Below are 7,509 nucleotides of genomic sequence, written 5' to 3'. Positions count from 1 at the left end.
AGGCCTCGACAGATCTGGCGAAACTAAGAGCAAACATTAGGGGGAGGCAACATTTGTACCTCTCCAAACGACCCCCGCATACACGAATCCGCGTCGGTTCTTCTACCCCCACGATGCCACGCACACTTTGGAACCATGCATGCAGTTGCGGCTTCGCTTCAAAGGAGAAGAGCACAGGCTGGGCGAGGGAGAGCGGGGCGTGGGGGAGAAATAGGAGCGTGGCATGCAGCGGTTACTCCATGCACGAGCACAGCTGACAGCGGCGGAGAAGTTGGGGGAGGTTGGAGGAGACGAGAGCTGCGGAGCGTCAGAGAGGGAGAAGAGAGCGAGCGACAGGGGGAGGGGATTTCTGACAGGTGGTGGCGAGGGAGACACGCACTTAATGCCTCCCTGTAGTGGGGTGTTGGAGCATCGGGGTAATTACAGTTTTACCCCCCCAACAACTAAAAAAGTAAATGCATCTATTAATAAATGAATGCACCATTTGAATGCATCTATTATAAAAAGATAAGATCACACAACAACACTATTGGTATCCTTAAAACTAAAAATTGATGGAAAATACACTACCAAGGGAAGAAAAATACATACACAAATAAGCACCTACAAAACCAAAAGAAAGAAGTTCACAAAATAAAGAACATAAGTTCAAGTACACTAATCAGGGAAGTCAAGGCATATGAATAAATAAACATTAAGAAACAATAAGAAGAAGTTAAAATACAAAAACAGATGAAGTCCATATCTAACTAAAATACACAATTTAGAAACAATATAGAAGTTCAAAATTCAAATACACACCAAGTACACATGCGGCTCGGCCTCACGCTACCGCATTACTGCGTGCTAGGTTTTAACAGGACAAAATGCGGTTATTCTGTTTCCACCCCCACCGCATGCACCCCAGATCCACACCCCTAAGATAGATAGTGGGGTCATGGATGTGACGGACTCGCCTCCGCATGCGACGACACGGCACGCCACGTCGTCGCCTGCTCCGTTCCTGTCTCAGCCTCGCAGGGGGAGGGGGGTCCCTCCCCCCTACTTGGCCTCGGGATACCGCATTGCTGTGTGCTAGGTTTTGATAGGACGCAATGCGGTTATTATGTTTCCACCCCCACCGCATGCACCCCAGAGCCACACCCCTAAGATAGATAGTGGGGTCACGGATGTGACGGACTCGCCTTCGCATGCAACGACGCGGCACACCGCGTCGTCGCCTGCTTTGGATCGTTTCTGTCTCGGCCTCGCAGGGGGAGGGGAGGGGGGGTCCCGAACCCCCCTCACCCCTGCTCGGCCTCGCACTACCGCATTGCCACGCGCTAGGTTTTGAGAGGACGCAATGTGGTTATCAATGATTAAATGTTTTAAACCCAAAAAAAATTATCAAAAAATATTGATGAAGTTGAAATTGTAAAGACACAAAAGTTTGGGGGTTTGAAAAAACATCATATGTACATGTCAAAAAAAGTAAATTATACAGGACCAAAATTCTACTAAGTTCAGGTTAAATACGTACCGAAGTTCTACCACTGTTCGAAGTATGCAAACATGTTACAAAAAATAAAAAAGTATGCATGCATACTTGGGACTAATCCCATGGTTGCACACGGGACAAACTCAAAACCAATTCAAAAAATTGAAAATTACAAAAAAAAGCAAACATAGAAATATAGAGCACAATGCTGCACCGCCTTCGAATGTGGAAACCCAGAAGTTCAATCACTGGTACCATAAAAGTCCAACTTATACTACAGACCTTGGATGATCCAAAAAACTATCCCCGAAGATAGATTAAAATAACAAACATAATTAAAAATAAAGAAGTTCAAATAGTGATGTTATAGAAGTCCGGGGTTTTGTAAAACCTCAAATTAACATGTTAAAAACAATTAGCATACATAAGTTCAGGATAGATATTAAGTGAAGTCCAAAAAACTATTAGAAGTACAAAAACAAACTACAAAAACAGAAAAAATATATGAATATCCATTGGCCAATTAATTCCATGGTCGCTCATGGGACTCAGTCAAAAAATCAAAACCAATGCAAGAATGAAAAATGACAGAAAAAAGGAATGAAGTACAGAGGACTTGCTGCATTACCTTGCAACTAAGGAAAAACAGAAGTTCAGGTACGACAACGCAGAAGTCCAGCTTGTACAACGACCATTAGATGATCTAGAAAAAATGAACGAACGAATTCGTCTGAAGCATAAAATCATCTGCGCAAGATTAAAACACGTCCGCACCCCCTTGAAAATGATCTGGCAACCCCCTTTCGGCAAATAAAATGGCCAGAGGGCAAATTTTAAAACCGCAAAAATAACCTGTGCAAAAAGTCACGGGAGTGCCAACATCAAATCGCTAGAAATCAAACCGTATGGACCCTCCCGATCAAAATTGATGACTTAGTAAGCCTTGAATTTCACTAAAGTACGCAAATTAGCCAGGAAACTTTACAAAAAAACAAGAAATCAACAGAAGCGCATGTTGCATCTCGCGCAGATGAAGAACACGGGCGATTTCAAATTTGTTTGAAATACCAAGAATTTGTGCACCAAACTCGTATGAAAACCTAATTCCCATCGTGCTAGAGGTTCGACAACATCCACATCGTGCATTAAACTTGTAATAGACGCAAGTTCATCACGACCCGAGAGAAAATCTGCCAATGACCAGAATTCCTATTTAAAACGGGCATTTAGTTGCAAAAAACTGTTTGTAGATTACACTTACATCGCAAACAACACGGCCGGCCATAATAATTCGTGGGGGAAGGCACGGTTGTGAATATAGCACGAAGGTCGGGTTCGTACAGAGGGAAGTTCAGGCGCGTAACTCGGGCAGTTCAGGTTGTGATCAGAATAATATTCTGATCCCGTGATCAGAATAGTGTTTATGTATGTATGTATGTGTGTGTATATATATATATATAGGTGGGCGAGGGGAAGCGGCCAGGGTGCACCCCAAGGTGGCCGACCGACCCCTTGGGCGCCTGCCCTATGGTGCCCCCTTCCTTGTTTGCACATGGGGGAAGGAAAGGGGAGGAGAGGGAAGGCAGGGAGGCGAAATCGCCCCCTTCCTTTTCTCCCCAAGGCATGTGGCCATAGGATGGGCGCGCCAGCCCCTTGTGGGCTGGTGTGCTCCCCTCGTTTGGCCCATATGGCCCATTAACCTCCTGGGGCTTCCTGCAACCACTTCCAGTGATATGATGATTACCCCATACATTCCGAGACCTTTTTGGTGACCAAATAGCATTGTCCTATATATATATCAATCCTTACCTCAGGACCATTCCGAAGCTCCTCTTCATGTACGTGATCTCATCCAGGACTCCGAATGTTGGGGGAAACGACACCTATGGGATCCCGGGGAATCCCTTTCTACGGTTGGCGGGGCATGGAGCTGCGCAAAGAGCAAGTCTAAAAGATCAGCGCGAGGGGATTTTTACCCAGGTTCAGGCCACAAACGATGCGTAAAACCCTAGTCTTGCTTGTCTGTGTTTATTTGGTGTTCTTGAGTTCTTGAACTAGCTGCGGTGCAAGCCGAGTCCAAAAGTCCGAATCCGTCCACAATACGCCTCGGGCCTCCTTTTATATGTCAAAGGGGTCGCCACAGTGGCACACAGGAGGTGGAAAGTATCTACAGTGTACAAGTTTATCGCTTGGCACTGTAGGACAAACACATTTAATGCGCTGCCTATGTGCCCTCTTGCTTTATCGGGACGGCAACAAAGCGCGCCCCGTCCGTCGCCGCCTCTCCTTGCTTCAACGCGCGTCCAAGCGACGAGGCATGAAGTGCCATGCTGGATGGCTGGTTGCCGAGCTAGTGCGGTGACAGGGTCTTCACGAAGATCTGCATGTCACCATGCAGGTGCTTGACTAGTTGGCCTAGAAGCTGCATGCTGCTATGCAGGGGATTGCCTAGTTGGCGGGCTGGTTGTCGCGTCAGAACGGTCACGGGGTAGCGAGACGTTGGTGGGTGCGGGCCTAGCCGTGGCCCCGCAGATGCCCCCGGCAAGGGTCTTGCTGGGGCCTCGTGGCCATCCCCGGCAAGGATCTTGCCGGGCATCTTCATCTATCGCATTTGTCAATTGAGAGTAACCCACCTCCAAAGCCTTTGAGCGAGAGAATCCTTGCGAGGACAAAGCCAAAATACCCAGAGCCAAAGAGTGTTAGGGACCACTGAAGTATTTCTGTCCGCGTGACCTGAAGACTTGTTACACTTGAGGACTGTGCATCCTCTAGCCGGTTAGGCGTCACGTTTTGAGGATCCAAGAGTCATTGTGGATCACCAGTGAGCGGAGTTTGTGAAGGTTTGGAAGTCTACCTTGAAGACTTACCAGAGTGATTGGGCGAGGACTGGGTGTCCTTAGGTCAAGGGGAATAAGGTGAAGACATGGTCTTCTGAGTTCAATCTAAGCCTCTCTAACTAGCCGTACAGTTGTCACAACAACTGGAACTGGTCTACCAAATCCTTGTCTTCACCAAGCTACTGGTTCTATTTCTCCACCTCCTTCACATTTCAGTTTGTCTTCGTGAAGTCATTGCTTATTTGCTTGATCTATTTTACTTCACTGTGCGAAGACTATTACCTGTTTGGCTTCATACTGTATTCCATTCTGATTTATACTTCCTAGCTGCTATTAGTCTTCATGCTTTCATTATATTGCTTACTTGACTATGGCCTGTCTAGAGTAGTTTATCTTCCGCTGCATATCATATAGGTTCCATTTGATTATCTGCCTTCAAAGACCTCGTGTTTTGAAGACTTTCATAAAAATCGCCTATTCACCCCCTCTAGTCGATAACTAGCACTTTCAGTCCTGCCATCATCTTTTGAAAGTTCTGAACATCAATGACACTGAGCTTGGCCATGTACTTCTTGAAGAGAGCTTTCTCATGATCAATCTTGTTCTTCTGCTCAACTACCTTCTAAGCAACGACAAGTTCTTTGGCTATGCAGCCCTGGAATGTGACGCTGATGTCAATTGGCAGCTTCAGATCATCAATGGTGAGAGATGTATATTCAAACCATTCATCAATGAAGTTGTTTAGAATGTCAGCATCAAACAGAGGGAGATATCTGAATATTTTCAGCATCCTGTTTGCTCTTGATTAGCATTTCAAGGGCATCATTAGCAAGTTCTTCATTGCTTGATAGATCAATGACACCCTCTTCATTGCACAGGATGCTTGCAGGTGTAAGAGCTTGCCCAGAGACCCTCTTAGTCTTCATGGATGTTCGTGACATGTCTTCAGACTGCACACTGGATTCAGGAGGTGCAGATTTCAGTGGCTTCACTTGTGAAGCTTTTAGTGCAACAGAAGATTTTGAAGCCTTTGCCTTCTTCACATGCTTCGGGGGCTCTGGAACTTCAGTTTGTTCCCCATCCTCAAAAATGACTTCAATGCTGGCCCTCTGTGCTGCACAATGTGCCAGAAGTGAGTCAAAATCATCAAAGGGGCCAACAAGATTTGGCTCTGCTTCGTCGCTGCCATTGAGCCTTGGGGCAGCTGGACCTGGGTTGAAGTCAATCCCAAGGTCCTTCTTGTTCTGAACGCTGAAGCTTTTGCAAATTGGAGATTGGCTTCAAATAGGTCATCCTCACGACACCATCGTAGACTGGATGGGTTGGCATCCTTAGGCATTGGTCCTCTGACCATGCAATGATAGAAGCCTCTATCAATGGCTTCGGCTTTGGTCTTGGGGTGAAGCTTCCTGTACACAATATCCGCCCAAGGAGGCCTCACTGCATTCTTTTCCGCGCACTCTGGAGTCGCGAAGTGGTACAGGAACCACTATTCTGCCCAATATCCTCGAATCCATTGAACTCGAGATTTGCGTTCACCATAGGTCTCTTCAGGATCAGACTTGTATAGTTCATAGAGATCTGGTGGTAGGTCTTTAGCAGTATTATCACGGCGCTATCTGCCTCCCTTCTTTGCAGATTTTCCACTGGCCATTGGCTTCAGACTAAAAGGCTTCACAACTGTGTTGGCTTCTTTCTGCTTGTCAGACACGAACTGGCTTCAGGCGATTCAATATCATGTTGTAAGAATTCTGCAAATGAATGCAGACTATGAGAACCAAGGGACTCTCCCACGGACATGTACCTGTGACAGCATTAGAGATGCGAGGGAAGGGGAAGAGGTCATATGCATTCTCAAAGGATTTTGAAGATAAATCAGTTTGAAGACATTGACCTCATTGCGCAAAGACATTCACTTATAGATGTGAGTTGGTTCCAGATTTGTACGAATCCATGAATAAGTACAAGTGAGGAATCTAACTAGTTGTGAAGCATAAGTGAAAGTATTTGTGAGTCATGAGATGCATAGAAGTAAAGATCCAGATTTGGAAGTGAAGAAACAACTTTCTGAATATATAGAAAGTTTTAGTGGATCAAACATGCGGTAAAAATAGGCTTTTAATTACCGCTCTAAAACAGATGAGACTGTTAGACGAGTTTTGTATGGAGGCCGAGCAGTCCAATCCTCCGCGCCCTAACTTGGCGGTGAAAGACTCCTAGGGTGGCGGCGGGAGGACGAAGATCCGCGACCAGCGTGATGATGATGATGGAGAAGTTGCAACAACGAAGCTCTTCATCTCCAGCGACAACAGAAGCTAGCGGTGGCGCTAGGGTTTGAGCGAGATGGCGAGGGGAGTAGGAAATAATGACCACGGGGGGGGGGGGGGGGTTGAGTATTTATAAGGAAGGTGACGACTGAGCGAATTTACTCAACTACCCTTAGCGGTTCATATCCAAGGGACACGTGGCATGCATGCAACAACTTAAATATTGTGTCACGACCCCACGCGTGCCCGGTTTGTCGGGTGGTCCTTCCAGCTTCTCCTGGTTCATGCAAATAGGATAAGGATATTAAAATCATTTTGAATGTGTGTCTCTATATCTTTGACTGAGAAGGACAAAGTGAAGACAATCGAAACGTGTCAATAGAATGCATATGAAGAGACGGAGAGAGTCGGAGAGATGAGCACAAAAGGGGTTAGGGTCCGATCACATTCACTTAGTGCAGAAAATGGCAACTTGAAGACATAGCTATAAGTGAATGTTGTAGAGGACATAACATATAAATGTTTAAGTATTGAGGAGCAATGAAAACCAAACCAACATTATGAAGATAAATCATGAAGGTAAACTAATGTTGAAGACAAACCACCTATGAAAATAATGCAATATGATGCCAAACAAAAATCTTCAAGAAACGTTGGTTGTGGTGTTACCCACCGTACATGAAGTATTAGACCCAGACACGGCGCACAATTATCATGGCGCTCCGAAGTCAAATTCCGCATTAATGTATTCACACTCAGAGGGTACGTCTTCATGAATTGAAGACATACGTTACTTCGTGTGTTGTACACCTAAGTCATCAATATGCATAAGTGTTAGGATGCGTGTCCATTCACAAGACATTCAAGGATTCTAAGATATTCAGCTCACACCGCAGCTTGCAAAACCTTTTCTCATCCAAGGGCTTTG

Source organism: Triticum urartu, chromosome 6A, assembly GCF_056163025.1.
Source record: "Triticum urartu cultivar PI428250 chromosome 6A, HENAU_Tu73, whole genome shotgun sequence".
Taxonomy (NCBI): Eukaryota; Viridiplantae; Streptophyta; class Magnoliopsida; order Poales; family Poaceae; genus Triticum; species Triticum urartu.
This window is presented reverse-complemented; position numbering follows the sequence as displayed.